The 24,012-nt window shown below is 48.9% G+C and overlaps 1 long non-coding RNA gene across 1 annotated transcript; it reads right to left on the bottom strand.

Annotated features, from left to right (window-relative positions):
• Positions 1 to 884: 884 nt before the first annotated feature.
• On the bottom strand, positions 885 to 23,625 carry LOC139186627 (uncharacterized). The gene is made up of 2 exons (XR_011570304.1): positions 23,281 to 23,625; positions 885 to 3,268 (listed from the first exon to the last, which is right to left on the bottom strand). It is a non-coding gene; the product is annotated as an uncharacterized lncRNA (long non-coding RNA).
• Positions 23,626 to 24,012: the final 387 nt, after the last annotated feature.

The following is a 24,012-nucleotide window of genomic DNA, read 5'->3' as shown; positions in this document are numbered from 1 at the left end:
CACACCCCTCTAGTCACCCTGGCTCTATGCCCCAGCAGTTCCCCAACGAGCGCTGCGTGGGCCCCTCTGTTGTGGAGGGCTGACTATGCGGGTGGTCTGGGAGGCGTGGTTGACCCCCAGTCTGCTTGATTGCCAGGCCTTGCCTTGTGCCGAGGCTGCTGGCTGCTGCTTGGGGGACCCGGATCACAGAGCAGCTGCCTGCAGAATCCCAGGGACCCCCAGGCTTACGCTGTCTCTCTGGGGGGCAGAGTGTTCAGGAGACTCCGGGGCTGTTGCCCACCCAGTGGCGGCTGAAGCCAGGACTTGGGATAAGTTCCAGACTACTGGCAGGCAGAGCTGGGTCCTGGAGTCTGGTTGTGTAACTCAGGGACCCCAGAGCTGGTGTCAGCTCGCTGGTGGAGGGGCTAGTTTCTGACACAGTGGAGTATGGGATCTGGGATATCCCAAAGCTGGTGTTTACCTGCAAGGGATCAGAGCCAGGGTTCAGCTGTACCCCCCAGCTGGGGGACAGTAGGTTTTTTGTTTGTTTGTTTTTTTGAGCCTATTGTATACTAACGAATTTCACTTGATGTTTTTTTAATGTGTATTTATTTATTGGACTTCCCTGGCGGTGCAGTGGATAAGAATCTGCCTGACAATGCAGGGTACGCGGGTTTGATCCCTGGTCTGGGAAGATCCCTCATGCGGCAGGGCAACTAAGCCCGTGCACCACAGCTACTGAGCCCGCGCTCTAGAGCCTGGGACCCACGAGACTGCAGCCCACGTGCTAGAGCCTGTGCTCCGCCCCAAGAGCAGCCACTGCAATAAGAGGCCTGCACACTGCGACTAGAGAGCAGCCGCCGCGCTGAAACTAGAGAAGCCTGTGCAAAAAGGAAACACAAAAGTCAGCGCAGCCAAAAAAGAAATTTATTGACGCATTTATTTCTCTGACTGTCGGGAGCCTCGGCTGCTTCACGCGGGACGTTCAGTTCCGGGCACAGACCCCTCTGCTCGTGCCCCGTGGGCTCCGGAGCTCCGCGCTGCAGTAGTTGTGGCTCGCGGTGCTCCTTGGCGTGTGGGATCTTAGTTCCTCCACATGGCAAGACAGATTCTGCGGGGTTTTTTAAATTAATCCATGAGGCCTGAGATCACAGTGTTTCTTGCGTCTGGCACCTGCCCCCTGGTGGCCGAGGCCGGCCCTGCACAAACAGCCAGCTCTCTGGAGGGCAGGGCCAGATGCGGAGGGGCTTCTGGAACTGATGCCTGAACTCCGGGGGCAGGACTGTGGGCTCGGGGGCCTCTAGGCAGCCACCCTGCTGGCGGGTGGGGCCGAGTCCCTGGCCGGTTGGTCACGTGGCCTGAGGCGTCCACGCTGTGCCCACGGGCGGTCCAGTGGGCGCAGCCGTCCCCCGAGGGTCCCCTCCGGTGTCTGTCCCCTGCTCCGGTCCACTGGCTGCTTTTGCACACGGCCAGGGGCACGTGAGTGGCTATGGGCCCTTTTATTGTTGTTGCAAAACGTTTGAATCATATGCACCCGTTTTTTAAAAAAGTATATGTATTTAGTCAGTTTTGGCCGCGTCAGGTCTTAGCTGCGTGAAGCTGTGGGGTCTTCCGTTGCAGGGCGAGGGCTCTGTGGTCGTGGCGGCATGGGGGTGCGCTGCGTGGGGAGGCAGAGTCTTCCCCGCCAGACCACCAGGGAAGCCTCTGTTTCCCCCAGTCCTGGGGGCTCCCAAAGCTAAGCCCTGCCAGCCTTCAAAGCCAAAGGCTCCGAGGGCTCCTCTCCCCAGCGCAGGACCCCAGGCTGGAGAGCCGTATGGGCTCCAAGCTCTGGCTCCCACGGGAGAACCCCCGCGGTGTAACCGCGCCGGCTTCGGGGTCATGCATTGACTGTAGTGCCGGTCTGCCCTCCTCGTCTCGCCGTGGTTCCTTCTTTATGTCTTTAGTTGTGGAAGATCTGTGCTGGCTCTGGTCTTTTTCTCTGATGACTGTTCTGCAGATGGGTGTGAGTTTGGTGTGTCCGTGAGCGGAGCTGAGCTCAGGGTCTTTGCACGCCGCCCTCTCGGCCCCAGCCACTCAAGGGCCCAAACAGCCTTGACAAATGATGTGCAGGATGAATTTTGGAGGTTTGCACACAAGTAATCTTTATTCCTGCTAATCTGTGCTTACAATTATCTTCCATAATAATGCTAACTACTTAAAAATTTCTAGGAGTACTATTAAATTTGCTTTTTAAGTAAGTTGATTTACATTTTATTTAAAAAAAAATCTTTTGGCTTCGACACGAGGCAGGCGGGATCTTAGTCCCCCCGACCAGGGGTTTATGTTTTAAAGGGGGGTGATAGGGAGTGATGTCAGGCCACCAGCATGAAAATGGCCCCAGAGTGTGTGGGAGTGAGGAACTACTAGAATTTAATAACCCTGGAGGAAAGGGTGAGTAGATGCTCCATTTCACAGATGAGGAAACAGGCTTGGAGAGTCATAACTGCTTATGGTTCTCAGAACTCATATGCAGTGGGGCTGGGATTTGACCCCAGGAGCTTTGGCCGTGGAGCCAAGACACGGAGGTGGCCTCTGTGTTTCCCACCTCCTGTGAGCCCCATCTTTAAATAATCCCCTGGAAGGATGGGCAAGACTGGCTTCTGACAGACTGTGTCAAGGGTGCTGGGGTGTCACCCCCTGATTTTGTTATAAAGGATTGTCACATCAGTCCTCCCAGCAAACTCTCTTCTGTTGGTTTTATGAGTATCTGTGTTGGGGTGTCCACAGGGCAAGAAAATGAGGGTAGCCTCCTATTGAAAAGGAAAGTCCAAAAAGAAGTCTGTGCGTGTCAAGTCACTTCAGTCTTGCCTGACTCTCTTGTGACCCCATGGACTGTAGCCCGCCAGGCTCCTCTGTCCATGGGATTCTCCAGACAAGAGTACTGGAGTGGGTTGCCATGCCCTCCTCCAGGGAATCTTCTGGACTCAGGGACTTCTCTTTTGTCTCCTGCATTGGCAGGTAGGTTCTTTACTACTAGCACCACTTGGGAAGCCCCCCTCGAGAAAATGAGCAACTAGCTCGTTTTAAGGCCATAAGACTAGCTCAGAACTGCCTTCTAAAGACACAGTGTTGACTAGATCAGAACCATAGACCCAGCAGAGTATGCTGCCATTGTGGTCTTCATGAAATTCCTGAGACAAACTTCATCTTTTTTTTATCCTTAGAGTTTCTGGATAAAGGTGCTGAGTCTGACTTTGGACAAACATCCATTCAATTTGCCAATTTTTTCCATGGTTCAATAGCAAGTGACCTGCAAACAAAAATCACATTAAGACTTTAAAAATCTACAAGTACCGGAAGAGCTTAAAATAGTTAACTCATCAACTAGCCTGGAATGTACTTAGGAGAAGTTTGGGCAACATGTTCCTTGTTAGAACCAGAAAAAAAAAAATCAGAAAACAACTTCATTTAAGGAAAGGACAGTTCATATGTGGAGGTCAGTATCAACCTTCCTTGGTAATGAATGACTCTGGTAGTTACTCATGTTCTGGCCGATCTGATGAAATCACATTTTATCCCTACACGTCTAAATGACTTTGTTCTAGAGACCCTGGAAGCTTGAAAATTATGCTAGTCTTCTAAAATAAACCAGGTAACTTGCTTTCTTTTCCTGTCTCCTAAAAGGCTTTAGATTATCAATACTTTAAAAGTTATAAAACCTATAAAACTACACAGGCGTAGGCAGGACTGACTACATAATTTGCAGGATCCAGCGTCAACGAAAAGTGAGGAACTTCCTGTTTAAAAAGATTTTAGAATTTCAAGATAGTGGCACAAAGCATTAGACCAAGTGCCCATCTAAGCTTGGGGTCCCATGTGCCTGCCCGGGGAAGGTCCCACACTTGTGGAGCCAGCCCTGACATGGGCATGGAGGTGTTTGACCACTGCACCAATTGCTGTATTGATTATTGGTTTATCCAGATTTTCTTTTTCTTCATTTACATTTCCCCCCACCCAAAGCTCAACTGAGGCTGGAGGAACCCTCCCAGGATGGCTCCCTCGTGGGGCAGCAAATTGCTGGCCGTCTGGAGGGAGCCTTAGTCTTCTCTAAGTGGACATCTCTACAGAGTTTCTCACATGGACCTAGAGCCCAGCTGATCTGTCCCAGCGAGAGCAAGGCAGAAGTCACATTTTCTTTTAGGACATACGCTTGGAAGTCACATGAGTCATTTCTGCACTAGCCTGTTGGTTATAGAGTCTGCCCTGCTCAGTGTGGGAGACCACAGGAGAGATGAACCCCGGTGGTGGGCGTCTCGGCGGCGGGTATCACTGTCCTCCTCTAGAGAAGCTAATGATGGTAACAGTAAGAGTCATGGACCAAAGGGCTTACTATGCGCCAGCAGTATAGTCCGCACTCCGTGTATGTTACTTACTTATTTACTTATTTGTTTGGCTGTGCCACACAGCTTATGGGACCTTTAGTTCCCTGACCAGGGATCGAGGCCAGGCCCTCGGCAGTCAAAGCACAGAGGCCTAACCACTGCACCAGCAGGGAATTGCCCCGCGTCTTAAACACACGGCAACGGCAAGAAGTTACCACCGTTACCAACCACAGGGCACACATCAGTAAATAGGTTTGGAGAAATTAAGTAACTTGTCTTCTCTTTTGTATAAAAGTTTTTTTAAAAAAAACAATTATCTAGACCCACCCAGGTGAATCGGACTTCCCTGGTGGCTCAGATGGTAAAGCATCTGCCTGTAATACAGGAGACCCGGGTTCTATCCCTGGGTCAGGAAGATCCCCTGGAGAAGGAAATGGCAACCCACTCCAGTATTCTTGCCTGGAGAATCCATGGACAGAGGAGCCTGGTGGGCTACAGAACAACAAGTCACAAAGAATCAGACACGACTGAGTGACTAACACGCACCCTGGTGAGTCCGCATTTCTCAGCAGCAGCGTTAGTGACATAAAGGCCAAATAATCCTTTATTGTAGAGCTGCTGTCCTGCGCACTGCAGAATGTGGAGTAGCATCCCAGGGTCTCTACCTGCCAGATGCCAATACCAACCTCTCTCAATGGTGATAACCAAAGATGTCACCAGACATTGCCAATGTTCCCTGGGAGGTGAAGTCACCCCAGTCGAGAACTACTGCTCATGCTGCAGTTTTTCTCTGTTGAGATATCATTTCAGTATGGTGCAAAATTTCAAGCGTTAGATGCAAATTCCAGTCATTGGATTGAAAATGAAAAGGAGCATGCATTCATTTCACAAACATGTGTTGTCTCACTAGAGACCTGTACACAGCTGTAAAAATGCCCATACTGGCGGTCATGAACTGTCCAAGATATGTAGGGATGAGTTATTAATTGTTGGAGATTAAAATCTGCACTATGGATTAGCAGTTGAACAAAGAACTGGCTTGTCAGGTCAGATGGGACTGGCCAAATTAGGAATCTCAGGAGCTACTGAGCTAACTGTAACAAAAGGGCAGTTTACAGAATGCATTCCACTTACCCAGTTCAGAAGGAATTCCACCTGCGTTTGAAGCAAACAGAGCTAAGGGAATGTATAGATTTCCACACCAGTGTTGGAAATTGCCTTGGGAATCTATTCATTATCAATGTGCTTATCTTGCAATACAAACAGTTCCCAGGGATCTTGTAAGACAATTAAGAAAAATGATTTGTGATCATGACATTATTGCTCAAAATATGTTGATAATTTAGTTCTAAACATTGGCTTCAGGAGACATGTTTGTCTCAACAAGTTCATACATTTTTATCTGCTACTGAATAATTAAGTCGCTGATTGCTGCTGCTGCTGCTGCTAAGTGGCTTCAGTCGTGTCTGACTCTGTGAGACCCATAGATGGAAGCCCACCAGGCTCCCCCGTCCATGGGATTCTCCAGGCAAGAACACTGGAGTGGGTTGCCATTTCCTTCTCCAATGCATGAAAGTGAAAAGTGAAAGGGAAGTCGCTCAGTCGTGTCCGACTCTTAGCGACCCCATGGACTATAGCCTACCAGGCTCCTCCATCCACAGGATTTTCCAAGCAAGAGTACTGGAGTGGGGTGCCATTGCCTTCTCCGAGGTCGCTGATTAACTGGGTACAAATGTTATAACTGCCACAAAGGCTATTATTCATTTGAACATATGGAAATTCCTCAAGTTTCTAGCAGTTTCTAGCAACTTGTAGAAAGTTAAGCCATCAAACAAAATAAAAAGGGCTATGCACTCGCTAGCTGCTAACTTAAATTTTGCGCACCATCAGAGTTGGGATTCAGGCAGACTTGCTTTTAGCTATTTTGCCAGAACCTAGCTTAGTGTCTGGTACATCAGTTCAGTCGCTCAGTCATGTCTGACTCTTTGTGACCCCATGGACTGTAGCACGCCAGGCTCCCCTGTCCATCACCAACTCCCAGAGCTTGCTCAAACTCATGTCCATCGAAAACTTAGCTGAAACTCACGTCCAGCAAAAACCTTAGTTAAAAAAAAAAAAAATGAATGATCTTCAAAAGTTCATTAACTTCATTTCTTAGAAGACTGTCAAGAAATGTCATTCTGGAATGGATTTGAAGTCCCGTTTCTTATCCTCCACCATGTTCCAAATAATCTTTTAACACCTTCTGATATAAATACCTGAAGCACCAGCTCATCCTTTGACTCTGAGTGCTGATTAGATTTCGCACTGGGGTTGAACTTGGATGCTCCTATTGAGCTGGCCCAATGCTTGCCTCATGGCTCATCTGAGGACAAACAGCGAGCCTGCCAAACTTTACCGTACTGAAGGGGAAATTCTTATGACAGGTCTGCATGTCTGGCATCCTGAATATGCATTACAGGGGGTCAGCCAGACCACCAAGTTCACGGTCTCTTCAGTCTAAACTGACCGCAGGCTGGACCTCGTGAAACCACCAAACTCTGTGAAATGTTTCAGGGAGTACCTGCGTTAAACTGACCGCAGGCTGGACCTCGTGAAATCACCAAACTCTGTGAAATGTTTCAAGGAGTACCTGCGTTAAACTGACCACAGGCTGGACCTCGTGAAATCACCAAACTCTGTGAAATGCTTCAGGGAGTACCTGCGTTAAACTGACCGCAGGCTGGACCTCGTGAAATCACCAAACTCTGTGAAATGTTTCAAGGAGTACCTGCGTTAAACTGACCGCAGGCTGGACCTCGTGAAATCACCAAACTCTGTGAAATGCTTCAGGGAGTACCTGCGTTCTGCGGTAATAAAACAGGAGTAAGAGCAAGGACCGTGCCCGATAACATACACTGAAAATTTGTGTGACAATTATTACGGCTAAATCCGTTTTTCTTTTCTGTTTGGATGTCTTCCATTCATTTTTTCATCAAAACTTAGCTTATTTCCTTGATTTGAGCAGAAGTGAATGTGTAACAAAACACAGTTTCTCAAATTAATACAGGGTCACTGAACTCAGAGCGTGGCTTGTGTACATGTGATAGACGCAGCCATGAGCCACTGAGATTCCTTACTTCCTCACGCACAAGGGGAGGGCACGGGCTTTACTGCTGTGCTGTGTTGGTTCCCACTGCACCCAGTGGGGTCAGCTCTACGGCCCGGTGCCCCTCCCTCTGGAGCCTCCCTCCCACCCGCCACGTAAGCCATCACAGAGCCCCGAGCTGAGGTCCCTGTGCTCCACGGCAGTTTCCCGCTAGCTGTCTGTTTTTGTTTAAAGCATCAGCTCACTTTAGTCTTCATTTGACCATGGCTGGTGAGGTGGAATGGCCTCCAGTGCTCAGATGAGGAGACGGAAGCTTGGCAAGGTTAAGGAATGTGCCGCAGGCCACAGGCCCAGGGGCAGTAAACTTGATCTTCGAGCCCAGGGTTCTTGGTAACCCCAAAGCACAGGCTCTCAATTTCCGCGATTTATGTCTTCAAATGAGTATCAGAAGAAAACCATGAAAAAAGCAGACACCGCATCAGCTTGCGTTCATCCTTAGAAGGTGCAGAGCGACAAGCTGCCCGTGGGGTCCCTTCTGTCCCACGTGAACCAGGATGACCTGTGTGACCAGTGGGTGTTGTGAAGTGGTGGTGTGTGATTGCCAAGGCTGGGTCAGAAAGGGCACTGTGACTTTTACCTTGCACTCTCCTGGATTGCCCTCTCTGGGGGAGCCAGCCACCACGTCATGAGGACACTCAAGACCTCCTGTGGAGAGGTCCACAGGACACAGAACTGAGGCCTCCTGCCAGCAGCCAGGACTAACTACCAGGCCTGCGAGTGAGTCAGCTTGGAGGTGAGTCCCCCCCGCCCATTCACACCTTCAGACAACTTACAGTTATCTTGACTGCAGTCTTGCGAGCAGAACTGTCCAAAAACCCCTAAAATTTTTTTGGTATAATTTGTCACACAGCAAGAGTTAACTGATATAAAAGGGGAAGATGTCTTCAAGGGAGAGATGAAAACGGTGAACCGTGATACCCAAGGTAAGGAAGGAAGTGAAGAAATGTAGGCTGCGCAGTTGGATGGGTATACTTAATAAAGTCAAAACACCCATCATGGTGTGTGCAGCCCAGGCCCATGCACTCTGACATAACCTCTCGCTCACTAAGCATGTTCCATCCTGGTTCCATTGATGCCCCTGCTGTTCCTTCAACAAACCAGACTCACTCCTGCCTGGGGGCTTCTTGCAATTGCAGTTCCTTTACCTTTTACATTCTTGCTCCAGATCACTGCATTGCTGGTTCGTTCTCATTCTTTGAGTCTCAGCGTTAAAATAGCTTATTCAGAGAAAACCAACTCGTGTTAATAACCCCCCTACTCCCACTAAGCTATCTTTTGGCATCACCCTATTTTATTTCCTTCATATTCCATAGCCCTGTCTAAAATGATTTTATATATTTGCTTGTCTAGTTACATGTCTCCTCAACAAGAGTGTAAGAGGGCGGGGGCCTGGAACTTCCCTGGCAGTCCAGGGGTTAAGGCCTTGCCTTCTAATGCAATGCGTACAGGCTGACCCTTTGGCCATGGTGGGGTCATAATGTAAAACTGCTGGGTGAGTAAGAAGCAGCAGACACAGAGGACAGCTTGAATTCTGACTTACACAAACAGTGCGAGTTCTGACAACAGGGAAATGCCAGTTGGACAGTAACTGGGAACACTGAGAAAGCAGAGAGGCGGGACGAAGACAGCTTCCGCCTGGGAGGCATTCATGACTCAGGTCCGGGAAGGACGCCAAGCGCAGCGGACGCAGGTCGCAGCTTCCGCGTGGAAATGGCGCTGCAGGCACGTTAACAAGGGTCCGGACGCGGCGGGGAGGAGGCGGGAAGGCGTCTCACGCCTGACCAGCCCTGCGTCTAATCCGACCTGGAGAAGCTTCAGAAGGACCTGCGTTCCGTTCATCATGACTTCTTTGGCCCCTGAATGTGGCCACACAGTGAAGCCGGTGTTACCTGGGAAGCCACTCCTCCGATTGCACAGAACACAGAGCGGCTTCAAAGACAATCTCCCCGGAACGTGAGTGATCTCGTGTCCATTCGCCGCCGCGCATCACTTTACGTTCCACCCTAACTCGACCCTCTGAGCCCGACATTAACCCGCTGTGGGCAGCTAGAGCCTCAGTTGCCCCCAATTACGAATTTACAAGCTGTTGACGCAGCACATGCAGCCATCTTTTAATCGTTAGAGGCAAGCCCAGGAATACTATGGATTCTGCGTCTACAGTGGGGCAGCTCAGCCTTCAAGGTTCTGAAACGCAATCCATCTGCATGAACCACTGTCCTCTCGGAGCTCAGCGCACTGGAGAACCGTTAAATTCCTGGGCGATGTCCTAACCAAAGAAATTAATTTCTGTCTTGAAAGGGAAACAGGTTCCCCTCTTTCAGATGGAAGGTGTAAGTGTATGTTTTCAAAGTTGTTAGCACAGCAATAAGGAATTCAGCTTCATATTCAGGGACTGGGGTGATTAATAACCAATAATTCTTAATAAGAGTCTGATTTATTGATACGTGACAGCTGTCAGCCCCCAAGCATTGTGTATAGCAACTGGAATGTCTTCATTTCATTCAACCTGAAACACGACTCTCAGGATGGTTCCATGAGTCACTTGAGTGGTGTGATCAGCCTTAGAAATTGAAAACAGCAGACCCAAAAAGGATGATCAAAGGAAATGAGAAAATATATCAATGATCATTTTCTGACAAAAGATGTACAATATTTATGGGGCTTTCTTTTTCCTTTCAAAAAATATTTTGGTCTTTTTTTTTCTTACTACACAATGTAAGTAGTACATCATGATTCTTTTTGATCATCAAGACCAATAGTCATAGCCTGAAAAGATCGTCTTATGCAAGTCTCTCCATTTCAAAATTGGAACTGTCCTCCTGAATCCATCTCCTTTCCCTGGAAAAAAGAGTTCATGAAAAAGCTCTTTAGGATTTTTGGTGGAAGTTTAGGACTTTTGTTAGGCTGAGGCAGGCTCCAAGGATAGGAGAGATGCTGAGCAAGAGAGGAAGAGGAGGAGAGAAGGTTAAGAATAGAGAACTGGAAGAGAAGCCAGAGAACAGGAGAGATGCCGAGAGGAAGCAAAGAAAGCCAATGAAGTCCACATGCTGAGCAGCGGGGTCCACCGGTGGGGAGAAGCCCGCGAGGCACTGGCTGGGAAAGGGGGCTTGAGAAAGGAAGCCCCATGTGGAGGCTTCGCTGGGATCAATCACACCGCCCTTATTCATTACTTTGCTTCCCCAACCGCATCCGTTTCTGCCCTCCTGTCTGCCTGGGAAGCTGACCTCCATGGTCCTCCAGATCCTTTGCCAGTGGCTGCATTTGGATTCAGCCAGCGGGAGCAAGTCTAAGCAGGAAATCAGAGGATGGGAAGTAAGACAGGCCAGAACATAGCTTCTGTCACCCCTCGGGCCACATGTCCACCACTAGCTTCATCCCACGAGATGGCATCTCCCTCTAGGAAGCCCAGCCTCACCATCAGCCTTCACTGGGCACCTGCAAGAAGAATTTCCTCCTCTTGCCCTTTCGGGCTAAGTCGTCAGCACAGGTAGTGCTTCAGAAAGGTCTCTCCAGTCAGTGAAAGAAGCAAAGAAACAAATGTTTGTAACCAGCGGTTAGTTACCAGGTGCTCCCAACATGAACTCATTCCCCCCGGAAAAAAGAAAAGGACTAATTCCCCTTTTCCTACAATGGCAGATAAAAGACATCATCATTGCATACCAAGCCCAAGCTAATTTTTTTAAGTAAAGACAAAGCATTCTACCAGACAGAGGAAATTTAAGCCCTGATGAGATGACCTCTCAGAAGAAAGAAGTGATTGTTTTTTCTTTTTTAAAAAACTTTTCATTTTGTATTGGGAGATAGATGATTAAGAAACAACGCTGGGATAGCTTCAGGTGAACAGCAAGGGACTCAGCCACACACACACACACACACACACACACACACACACTCTCCCCCAAACCGCCCCCCACCCAGGCTGCCACGTAACACTGAGCAGAGTCCCCTGTGCTGAACAGCAGGTCCTTGCTGGTGATCCATTTGAAATACAGCAGTGTGTCCATGTCCATCCCAGACTCCCTAACGACCCCTTCCCCCATCCTTCCTCCCAGCAACCAGAAGTTCATTATCTAAGTCTGTGACTTCCTTTCTGTTTTGTAAGTTCATCTGTATCATTTTTTTAAGATTCCACATATAAGGGATGTCTTATGATATTTCACCTTCTCTGTCTGACTTCGCTCAGACTGGTCGGTGCATCCATGTTGCTGCAAATGGCACCATTTTTCTTCTTTATGATTGACTAATATTCCATTGTATATATGTACCACATCTTCAGAAGGAACTAATTTTTTATTAGAAAATAAAAACATTTAGAAATAAGCCAAAGGAGTGTGAACTAAAGCCTCAGACATAAAGGTGGCAACCAGACTCACTCTTCCATAAAGCTTAACTGGAATCCGAGGACTCTTCTCTGAAGCACACTCCCAGACCAACGTGTGAACTCATTGCTTAAGAAAGGAAGCAACCAAGAAAGAGGACTCAAAAAATTGTGTTGAATTCCTCTGCCGAGCACTGGATTGCCAAAATATTTGAACCAAGGATCTTCAGGCATCCTGGTGAGATATTTTTTCCCCATGTATTTTGGCCCATAGCCCAATTATAAACCCCCTGAGTTAAATTACGTTCTAGGAAAGATCATCCCCAAGAGCAGTTGTGATAAAATTACTGGGTGAACTCATCAGGATCTTTGTGTGCAGCAAATTAATAAATAAAGTCAGAATGAGGAAAAGTGTCCACTGTGGATGGGGCCCAAATCCCTTCTTGGGAGCAGTTTATCATGAGCTATCTGACCTACTTTTCCCATCAGCCACACCTTCTGCTAAAATTGTATTTGAACTCTGGGGTTCACATCACAGACTTAGGACTAGCTTATTATCTCATAATTTTGAAGAAGACTAATAAAGATAACCAATTTAAAAAGTGGTCAGTTGGCCAACAGTAAGTGATGGAGAAGATGGAAGAGAAATTTGAAGAGAAATAAGATAACTAGTTTGGAAAACAATTTCATAAAGACTTAACATGCTTCTCAAGGGCTTCCCTGGTGGCTCAGTGGTAAAGAACTCACCTGGCAATGCAGGAGACACAAGAGACGTGGGTTTGATCCCTGGGTTGGGAAAGTCCCCCAGAGAAGGAAATGGCAACCTGCTCCAGTATTCCTGCCTGGAGAATCCCACGGACAGAGGAGCCCGGCAGGCACACAGGCAGCATCCTTCTCAGGGTTGAAGGCCTCTATGTGTGAGACCCAGTAGGCATGTCAAGGCTTGGAAGGATTCTGATTAGACAATAGCACTTTCTCTCTTGAAGAAAGGGCTGATACACACAAGAATCTCCGAGGCCTCTTCCCCCAATCCAGTTCTCATCCGCAGTAAACCAAGACTGCGCTGTTCCTTACGCAGCCTCGTGCTGTTTCCTGAGCCCTGACTTGGGTAATTGCAGACTGTTATGGGAATGTCCTGAAACACCTCGAGGAAGGAATGTGTTGCATATAAACCAGCTCCTCCATGGAAATCCATATAAGTACATCGTGTCTGGTCCACAGAACATCAAAATTCCTTTGCTCTCTCCTTCTCTCTCTTCTTCTGCACGTCTGGGCCAACTCTGCAATATTCATGTGGGGACAGGAGTTCATTCTTGACCCAAGGATGATCAGTTCACATGTTGAAAAAGGTGAGGGAAACTCCCTCCCGTTCCCCTCAGCTACCAGCTTGTCAACAACCTCAGGAGATGCAGCCTCTTTGAAACGCACCCCAGAGCGTTCACCTCTGCCCCTACCGAGCTGCCTTCTGTTAGGGACCCTGCCGAAGACGTGTTTCCCCCCGCTCTCTCCTCTGAGTGTTCTTCGACTTTTAGAAACAATTGTGTGTGCTCAGCCACTCAGTCGCGTCCAGCTCTTTGCGACCCCCTAGACTGTAGCCCGCCAGGCTCCTCTGTCCGTGATATTCTCCAGGCGAGAGTACCGGGCCAGGTTGCCATTTCCTTCTCCAGGGGATCTTCCTGACCCAAGGATCGAGCCCAGGTCTCCTGTCTGGGCAGGCGGGCTCTTTACCCCTGTGCCAGCTGGGAAATGCTGGTGGCAACACGTCAAGCACGTCAGTGTTTTCTGGGCCATAGAAACTAGAAGGGGGTAATCTGAACTCTTTTTCCCTCTCTTCTTCAAATGTCATAATTCTTTCCAAATTCCATGCCGCTTAAAACATGAGCAAGATACATTTTTCACATAAAGCACGATCTTGTTTTCTTAAGGATATGCCCACCACAGATAGCTTAAGCTTGGCTTGACGCATCTTACCACCAATTACAACACACACAGGCACCCACACACATAATACATACATGTGTGTTTAGCCTTAGAAGAACGTCAAGAATGTGTTCATTTATTGATGAGGTCATAAAATATATATTCCCCTAAAGGTTTTCATCTCAGCTACTTTAAGGTTGATGGAATTAGGCTCTGATTTTTTTTTTTCCACAACACCCTGAAAAAATAGTTGAGACCTGGAAGAAAATCATGTCCTACCTATGAGGAAGAAATGTCAAAATGACATGTAATAGATGTTGAATAAGTATCTAGAAAATACAAAATTATGTCAGTAACCAGTTGTTACTCAAGGTAGTACTGATACATATACATGTGTGTGTATAGTATATGCTTATATGAGTATGTATCGGTATTAATTTGATACATATACATATGTGTGCACAGTATATGCTTATATGAGTATGTATCAGTATTAACTTGATACACATACATACGTGTGTATAGTATGCACTTATACGAGTATTTATGTATATATAAAAATATGATTTAGTGTGGCATGTGCTTGAGGTTAAATCTGTTATGGTATGTGGTAGAAAACTCCAGCTGTAGAAAGACCGTCTCTTATTTTTCTAAATTTTACTGAAGTATAGTTGATCCACGATGTTGTGTCCGTCTCAAGTGTACAGCGAGGTCATTCAATCACACACGTGTGTGTCTGTTCTTTTGCAGGCTCTTTGCCCTTATAGTTTATTACAAAATACTGAGTACAGATCTGTGTGCTACACGGTAGGCCCTGCTGGCCGTCTATTTTGTATATAATTGTGTGTATCTGTTAATCCCAAACTCTTAATTCATCCCTCACCCTGCCTTTCTCCTTTGGTAACCATACATTTGTTTTCTATGTCTATGGAAGACCCTGACTTTGGAGAAAAGAAATTTATGGGGGAAAAAAATGGGGTGGCGGGCAGATTCAAAGATTCAGCAGCATTTTGGATCAGGCATCTAAAGAACCACCCAGAGCAATCATTCTCTGCTTCCTGTTCATCACGCTTTGCGCATATTTCTTGTAATTAGCTGCCTGCCTGGCCCGTTCTCACAGCACTCATGCCCCGGGCGTCTCGTGAGCACTGTGACGGTCACCTTCTTTGAGACTCAGCCTGATGCGCGTCTTCTAAGCCCTGCAGGGCTCGGCTCTGGCACCGAGAGGAGGAGACAAACCAGCAGTGTCTCCCCGCCCGGCTCCCCGGCAGGAGGCAGTCTGCTCCCCGGGGAGGGCGAGGACAGGGCCCGGGGAACCGGGTGACCCCCACTCCCCAACCCGGCTGAGTGAGTCACACCCAGACCTGCCGCTGCTTCTCCTCGCTGGGTCTGGCAAGCCCGACAAGCAGGCAGTTTGCCTTTTGATGTGTCCAGACACAGGAGTGACTCGGCCTGGCCCTCTCTGGAGGGAGCCTGGAGAAGCTCTGGAGGGCAGCCAGCCTTTGTGCAGTCTCTGCTCCACAAACCCAGGATGAGGGCCCTTGAGTCACTCCCCCGCCTCTCTTTCCCTGAAGGAACCGGAGGATGAATCACCAGCTTGAAGGAGCCTGTTCTTTCCTTCCTAATAAACAGAATTCAAGCCCCCAAGCCCCACTAAACATTCCCTCTGACACGGCCTGTCCCCCTACAGACGGAAGGCGTCGGACGGCGAGGAGCGTGGTTTGCCCAGGTAAACACGCTTTCCTTGTCAACTGCAGGCTGCTTTCCACACGGGGGTTCTAAACCTGGGAGGTGGCTGAGGCGCCATCTGTGAACTCTGGAGAGACCGTCGCCATCTGGGTGGATGTGTGTGTGTGCGGATTTTTCGGGACGAGATTCACAGCTGGGAGCTTGTGCTGCTTAAGTGTGTGCTCGGAACCAGGCACTGTCCTCAGCACTCATTTAACCCTCCCAGCTCACTCAGGAGTTGGTGCTGCTATCTTCCTTATCCCCATCTTGCAAATCTCAAATTAACCAACCGTTAAAACCAACCAACAACCACCAGTCAGACCCGGGACGCCGGATCCAGCTCGTGAGCTCCCGGTCCCTGCACCGCAGCGCCTCCTGCAGTGAGACAGAGGTAAAGCAACTGACGTGTCCTCGGCTCCGGCTTCCCTGGTGACTCAGGGTAAAGAATCTGCCTGCAAGGCAGGAGACCCAGGGTTCAATCCCTGGGTTGGGAAGATCCCCTGGAGAAGAGAAAGGCTACCCACTCCAGTGTTCTTGGGCTTCCCTGCTGGCTCAGATGGTAAAGAATCCACCTGCAATGTGGGAGACCCAGAGTTCAATCCCTGTTGGGAAGATCCCCTGGAGAACGGAAAGGCTACCCACTCCAGTACTCTTGCCTGGAGAATCCCATGGACGGAGGAGCCTGGTGGGGTATACTGCATGGGGTCGCAAAGAGTGGGACGTGGCTGAGCGACTAACACTTTCACTTTCACTTAACTGAACCTAGTCTGAGTGGGAAAGTGTAAAGAGAATTTAGACCCAACAAAGGAGAAATGGAAAGTGATGTGGGTTATCTGTTGCTTAGGCTACCAGGTTATTTAGCATACTTTCCTGGGCTTAGTAAGTACAGCTTATGTAAAATCTCACGAGCAACAGCTGCCTGCAAAATTCATCTAATATCCCCAGAAACTGGGTTTCCTCCCTTGGATCTTCGATGTCCCCAAAGATATTCTGTCTCCCCACCGTCGTTTCACAGAGAGTATATTCTCTAGGAACACACACAGCTAGGGAGATGGGTCTTCATAGGCACAACAAGTTCACATTTAATGAGACAAGCATTGTCCACAGTCCACTGTTTCTCTCTCCCAATGTAACACGGGATACGAATTTATTCTTAGTTCCCAGGTAGTTCAATCAGTAAAGAATATGCCTACAATGCAGGAGAAAGTGAAAGTTGCTCAGTTGAGTCCGACTCTTTGCGACCCCATACAGTCCATGGAATTCTCCAGGCCAGAATACTGGAGTGGGTAGCCTTTCCCTTCTCCAGAGGATCTTCCCAACCCAGGGATCAAACCCAGGTCTCCCGCATTGCAGGCGGATTCTTTACCAGCTGAGCCACAAGGGAAGCCCACAGTGCAGGAAGCATGGGTTCAATCCCTGGGTCAGGAATATCCCTGGAAAATGAAATGGCAATTCACTCCAGTATTCTTGCCTGGGAAAGCCCATGGATAGAGGAGCCTGGCGAGCTACAGTCAGGTGCAACTTAGAGAACAAGCCACCACCATCATCGTGGTCACAGGCTCTGGTGGAAGGAGTCGAGCTCTGGAATCAGTCCTGTCTGTTATTTAATGGTTGGAAGCAAGATGCCCATAAAAAACATTAGCCATGGAAGTGCTAGTGCTCCTAGTGTTACTTATACTACTTATGGACTGTGTTTATTGGCCAGATGCTGTGCTAGAAGTGCAACACGTTTTACATCGTTTAATCTCCACAACTTTCCACGGGAGGGACTCTTATCACGTATGTTTTGCTGATAAGAAACAGAAGCGGCCAGAAGTCCAGTAGGAAGCTGACTGGAGCCACACGCGACAGAAGCTCCAACCAGGAACCGAACCAACGTGACCGTCAGGCGAGACGTCTGCGCACCGCTGGGTCTGGGAGTGTGTATCTGTGTGTACAAGTGTGTATGTGTCTAACTGGTCACCCATACTTTCTTCAGTGAAAACTCACATTTCTATGCCCCGTTCTTCAATTACAATGTATCTTTCCGAAACGGTTTGAAGCATAGAAACTAGTTTAGCATTTCTTTGATAGACCACGTCTGCTTAATGACTTTATTGATGAGTGTTTTAAAGTAAACACATTTGTTCACCAAAGAGGAAAAACAATACTCTGGGGAAACTGCCTTGCCTTAAATGAAAGACTTAACCTGAAACCGAAATCCACAGGTTTATGACTCATCTCTGACTCACTCTCCTGGTCTGCTCGGAAATCCAGGAGAAAGACTGACAGCCCAGCTGGGTGTCGCAGGGCTGTTTTTCTGGTTGTTGCCTTCAAGATGCAAGGACGGAATCAAGACACAGAATCAACAGTGTGTGAAGAATGAAACCCAGCCTCGCAGGCCGTGTCTTGTTCCAAGCTCAGAGGTGGAGATGGTTCCAGTGGCTGCTTTCATGGAGGAAAGAGTAGTATTGGGAGATTAATGGCTTACCAAGTTGTATTTTTGGTTCTATTTTTGAACTTTGCTAAGCAAAAACCCTGCACCTTCTGAACCCGGACTCTGAACGTCCTCTCTCTAGTTTACTATAAAAAGAAGATTCTTTAATAAAACCTAGGGGTGGGATGAGTTTAAAACATCCTTTAATCTTAATAGCTTTCCTTGTGGTTCCTGAATTTATGGCTGAACAAGCACAAGGGGGTGAATGGTAGGCAGGAAACACAAGTAAAACATTGCCTTCGTTTGAGGTCCTGATTCAGGATGAAGAAGCAAGGAAATTATCACACCAAGGGTGGCTGACCTCAGTAAACAGGGCAGCCTTGGAAGAAAAACAACACTTGACAGGAAGCGAGATGGGAGCTCTGCTGCAGGAAATGTGTGGAGCGCTGGAAGATTCTGCAACCCAGGTCACAAACAGGCAGGCTCTGAGCCAACTGAGGGCCACAGGAAGGTTTTGCTTGGCTTGTAAGGTGTGTCTTAAGCTTTTGAAATCACCAACGATTTTTAAAAATCGGGAGGTTCCATTCTCCAACCTGGAATCTCCACTTCTGTTGGAAGCAGTTCCCGCGGCATTGTCCGTGTGGCCTGGTAACGGGACCCCCTCTGAGGAGGTCAGGTCGTCTCTGGTTTGCCCTGCGCTCCACCATCTCCCGTGGCCTCCCACGGGTCTGTCAACTCTTGCCCCACCTTCTACGCCCTTGCAGCTCTATCCTTTAGCATGTGTTAAAGGACCAGGCGCAAGTCCTTCTTTTAACTCCAGTCCCCATTCCTGTCCCTCCAAAACGAAAAAGAAAAAAACAGTTGAACAAGTAAAAGTCTGTCTATAGATCTCTTCAGCTGTGAAATTCTGCAGAGAAGAGCCCCGCATCCTGCACATCTCATGTCCTGAAACATGGCTCAGTGCCCCGAGCATCTGCTCCTCACTCCCCAACAGTCCCCAGAGAAGAAAGATACCTCGTCCTCTAGAGTCGGTCTCATTTCCCTAGCGATTAGCAAAGGTGTGCTCACGGCTATGTGTGTTTCAACTGAAACCTCTGAAAAAGCGCCCTAGCTCTTGTAATGTTCTTCTCCATTGTTAAAGAGCAGGATTCCATACAGCGTTGCTTCGTGACTAACAAAGGTTGGGTTTGTGTTTCCCTTTGAGCAGCTCCTCAGCACTCCCAGTGCTGATGCAGGAACCTTCAGGCAACAAGGAGATGAGGCAGCGCCCCCAAAGGCCCTGCACCCTGACACAGAGAGCCTGCCCTCTCCTTTATGGCTTTTCAAACGTGTCTGAGAGACAACCTGCAGCCTGTCCACGGTAGGCACTCCGACCCCAGGATGCTCAGCCTTTATCAAGCATTCAGTGAGATAGACCGGGAGGGAGTGATCTGCCCTATGGTTCCTAGAAAAAGTTACTGAAAGCACAGTGGTGAGGGGCTCAGCTCCCCAGCCCAGAGATGAGCAAACGATAGACAGCATTGACCCTGATCCACCTTTCAGTGGCTTCTCCATCAGAGGGCAAGAGTATAAAATGACACCTACCCAGCAGGGCAACACCTGCCCAGCAGGGGGACACCTGCCCAGCAGGAAGACACCTACCCAGCAGGGGGACACCTGCCCAGCAGGATGGCTGCAAGAGTTAAACAAAACTAAGCATGCGATTCACTGAGCTCCAACCTTGGAATATGTCTGATCATCATGATAAGGGCAGCGATAACAGCAACCATATTTATTGAAAACCAGGAGCACTAGGCTCTGTCACCTGCTTGACACCCTCACAGCACACCATGGGGCTGGCAGGATCTTAGTCCCCAGCCGGGGCTTGAACCTGTGCCCTCAGCAGTGAAAGCACAAAGTCCCAACCACCAGACTACCAGGGAATTCCATCATGCTTTTTAAATGAGAACCGGTAATGGACTCAGAGACGTTAAGTAACTTCCACAAGGTCACACGACAGTGAAATGTTGGGGCAGAACCTGAATCTAATGTTTGCCGTCCTAACCACACTGCTGCTGCTGCTAAGGCGCTTCAGTCGACTTAGGCAAGAACGCTGGAGTGGGTTGCCATTTCCTTCTCCAGTGCATGAAAGTGAAAAGTGAAAGTGAAGTCGCTCAGTCATGTCCGACTCCTAGCGACCCCATGGACTGCAGCCCACCAGGCTCCTCCGTCCATTGGATTTTCCAGGCAAGAGCACTGGAGTGGGGTGCCATTGCCTTCTCCCCTAACCACACTACTATCTACTTATTTAATGTTCATGAAAATATTGGAAGTGGATGCTATCTATGGCTCCATTTTACAGATGAGCAAACTGAGGCACTGAACAGGTGAATAACTTGTCTCAGGTCACCTGGGTCAGGAGTCTCTTTTCCACTGTCCTGCATGCCAGGCACTATGCAGAGTCCTCCACATACGGTTCCATTTGATCTTTGCAAACCATTTAAGAAAGGGATTATCACTCCATGTTATGAATCAGGACACTGAGACTTGAAGACATGCTGTAAGTTGCTTCCAGCTGTTACTGTTTTGTCTCTAAGTCGTGTCCAGCTCTTTCGTGACTCTGTGGATGGTAGCCCACCAAGCTCCTCTGTCCGTGGGATTCTCCAGGCAAGAATACCATTTCCTCCCCCGAGGCATGTTGCTGGCCCAGGGAACGAACCCACGTCTCTTGCATCTCCTGCACTGGCAGGCAGATTCTGTATCACTGGGCCACCTGGGAAGCCCCGCTTCTAGTTGCACAGCGGTGACACAGTGTTCCTGCGACCCAGGTCTGGCTGTGGCTGGCCACAGAGCCCTGAACTGCCACAGACCCAGCAGCTGCCTCCCCGTTTCCCGGGCCCACATCGCAAGTGGCCTCTCCTCTCCGTCCCCGGGGTCTCTTTTCCTCATCAGTCTAAAAAGCTAGAATTCTTTAGAGCTGGCCTCACACTGGGACTAAACTTTAATCTCAGGAACTCACTCAAAGGTCACAGGTCCTGAACAGAGACCTGGAGAGCTGCCAGTGATTGCCAGCTGAACCCTGTCACCTCTGCAACTCACCACCGTCACTGGGTTCACATATTACAAAACCCACTGACATCTTCTGCTGGCCTTTGAGGCAAACAATTAAAAACTGTTCTCTCACCAAACAAGTAGAAAACTCAGAGAGAAAAGTTCAACCCTTTGAAAAGTCTTCATGTAAATGTAATCGGTCCCAGCTAAGAGATTGATCCGGAGAAGGCAATGGCACCCCACTCCAGTACTCTTGCCTGGAAAATCCCACGGTCGGATGAGCCTGGAAGGCTGCAGTCCATGGGGTCGCTAGGAGTCGGACAGGACTGAGCGACTTCACTTTTCACTTTCATGCTTTGGAGAAGGAAATGGCAACCCACTTTCAGTGTTCTTGCCTGGAGAATCCCAGGGATGGCGGAGCCCTGGTGGGCTGCCGTCTATGAGGTCGCACAGAGTTGGACACGACTGAAGCGACTTAGCAGCAGCAGCAGCAAGACATTGATCAGTTAGCTTTATAAACTTACCTAAAAGGAACATTTTTCTCCCTAAAACTTGGAAAAGATCAGGAAGCTCCAAGTAGATAAATGCTGAGACTCAGTCTGTATCACTTAGGGTTTGTTCAGTGAGGCAGAACCAGGGTGAGAGATCTAGATGAGGGATTTCTTATGGAACTGGACCTTGTCCAACAGTGGAAGCAGAGTCAGGACTCTCCAGTCAGGGCTTCTTCACTTCCCTCTTCTAAATCCTGTGCAGATTTCTCTTGCAGGCAACCCTGATTGTGTTCTTGTGTGAGAGAAACCTCTTGTTCATGGGCGATACTTGTTGAGGGTTTTAGAAGTAAAACGGTGTGATGTCTGCAATTTGCTCTCAAATAATTTTGCAGAAAAATAATGTTTGTATATACTATGTTGGGCTTCCCAGGTGGCGCTAGTGGTAAAGAACCCACCTGCCAGTGCAGGAGATGTAAGAGAAGCGGGTTTGATCCCTGGGTTGGGAAGGTCCCCTGGAGAGGGGTATGGCAACTCACTCCAGTATTTCTGCTTGGAGAATCCCGTGGACAGAGGAGCCTGGTGAGCTACAGTCCAAATGGTCGCAGAGTGGGACACAACTGAAGCGACTTAGCACACATGCATATACTATATTATGGGCTTCCTGGCTGGTGCAGTGGTAAAGAGTTCACCTGCCAGTGCAGGAGGTGCAAGAGACCTGGGTTCATTCCCTGGGTCAGGAAGATCCCCTGGAGAAGGAAATGGCAACCTGCTCCAGCATTCTTGCCAGGATAATCCCATGGACAGGGAGCCTATCGGGCTACAGTCCGTGGGGTTGCAGAGAGTCGGACACGGCTGAGCACGTGCACACACATTATATTAATACGCACAGTACCTGCGACATGATACACGGTCTCAGAGACAGGAACAGGAGACGTGGCAAAATGTGCATTAGGAGAACACGGCTGAGAGGTGAAAACGGCATGCTGGTGTTCACGGAACGTCCTTTTCCAACATGTTTGCAGTTTGAGATTTTCACAATAGAAAGTTGAAATTTTTTAAAAGTGCCTGAATGAATGCACGGACCAAGAAAATGCCACATATACACACAGTGGAATATTATTTGGCCTTTAAAAGGAAGGAAATCCTGCAAAGTGCAGAAACCTGGGTGAACCTTGACATTGTGCCAAGTGAAAGAAGCCGTTACAGGACAGATATCCACCTGTACAGACGATCCACCTGTGACAGGACAGATGTCCACCTGTACGGATGATCCACCTCTGACGGGACAGATGTCCACCTGTATGGACGATCCACCTGTGACAGGACAGATGTCCACCTGTACGGACGATCCACCTGTGACAGGACAGATGTCCACCTGTACGGACGATCCACCTGTGACAGGACAGATGTCCACCTGTACGGATGATCCACCTGTATGATCCATAGAGGCATGATCCACCTGTGACAGCTTTAACATAATTAAGCTCACAGAGCAAAGGACAGGATGGTGGTGGCCAGCTGCTGAAGGGTGTGCCCCTTATGTAAGACGAGTAACTTCCTGAATGTGCTGTACAGCATGGAGTCTAGAGATAACAGCACTGCCTTACACACTGAAATTCTGGTGAGGGGGTGGATCTCACGTGAAGTGTTCTTATCGCAATAAAATTCAAAAACAAGTTTTTAACCCAACCCACCGCAAAACCATCCTGGCTTCCTGGGAAGATAAGCCCTTTAAGGAATACAGTGGCCCTCCCTGTCTTTGCTGAGTCAGTTCAGGGTTAGCCATTTCACCTTTGGCAGGGTGCTGAGTCCATAACTTACAAGGTACTGGGTACAACATTATCTGCTTTGGGTTTAATACACGTGTTGGAACGCACTGCTTTACTCACACACACCCATGGTCTTGTCCCCGTTGACACTGATCTCATCCATGAACTTGATGCCTCACTTGGCCCTGTTGTCAAGTCACACTTTAACCGGAAGGTCGCACACCTCCTTGGCCTCCCTGAACCTCCCACAGGAGGTCAGGAGTAACTCCGCCAGGCCTGATTCCCTCTGTGGGTCTCGTCCTCCTGCGGACTGGCTGGAGCAAGCGGCGGAAAGGGAGGGAATCAGCTGGGTGAGGGAGGCAGCGGTGCTGTGGACCCGGCCTGGGGGCTCGGCCACCCGGCGGCCCGCGGCCCCTCTCCCTCTGCTGTGCCCAGGGCGGCAGGACGTCTGCCGCACAAAGGCTCGCGGAGGGCACGCAGCCCAGGGGCAGCCGCAGTCGATGATTAACTCAACCCCGGCCGCAGCGCGCACTTCATGACCTCTCCTCCGCGCCCAGCGGAAAACAAGTTCTAGCACTCGGAACTGAAATCCTTCAACCCCAAACCTTTTACAGAGCCTTCATAGCAGGAAGAAACTGCTGCTCTGAAAAACGCGCATCCAAGCAGAAGTGATAAACATGTTTTACGTCCCAACACTTCACCTGTAAGAGACAAGGAAAGAGGAGCGGGAACACACAAAACAAGCAATAAACACGAGTTTAAACTTCTGAAACACCTCAAGCATACGGAAAAGCAGTCACCGCCCAGCTTTGTCAGATCTCAACATTGTCGTTTAGGCCCTAATACTTTTCT

This window comes from Bos indicus, chromosome 13, assembly GCF_029378745.1.
Source record: "Bos indicus isolate NIAB-ARS_2022 breed Sahiwal x Tharparkar chromosome 13, NIAB-ARS_B.indTharparkar_mat_pri_1.0, whole genome shotgun sequence".
In the NCBI taxonomy this organism is placed as follows: Eukaryota; Metazoa; Chordata; class Mammalia; order Artiodactyla; family Bovidae; genus Bos; species Bos indicus.
This window is presented reverse-complemented; position numbering and strand designations above follow the sequence as displayed.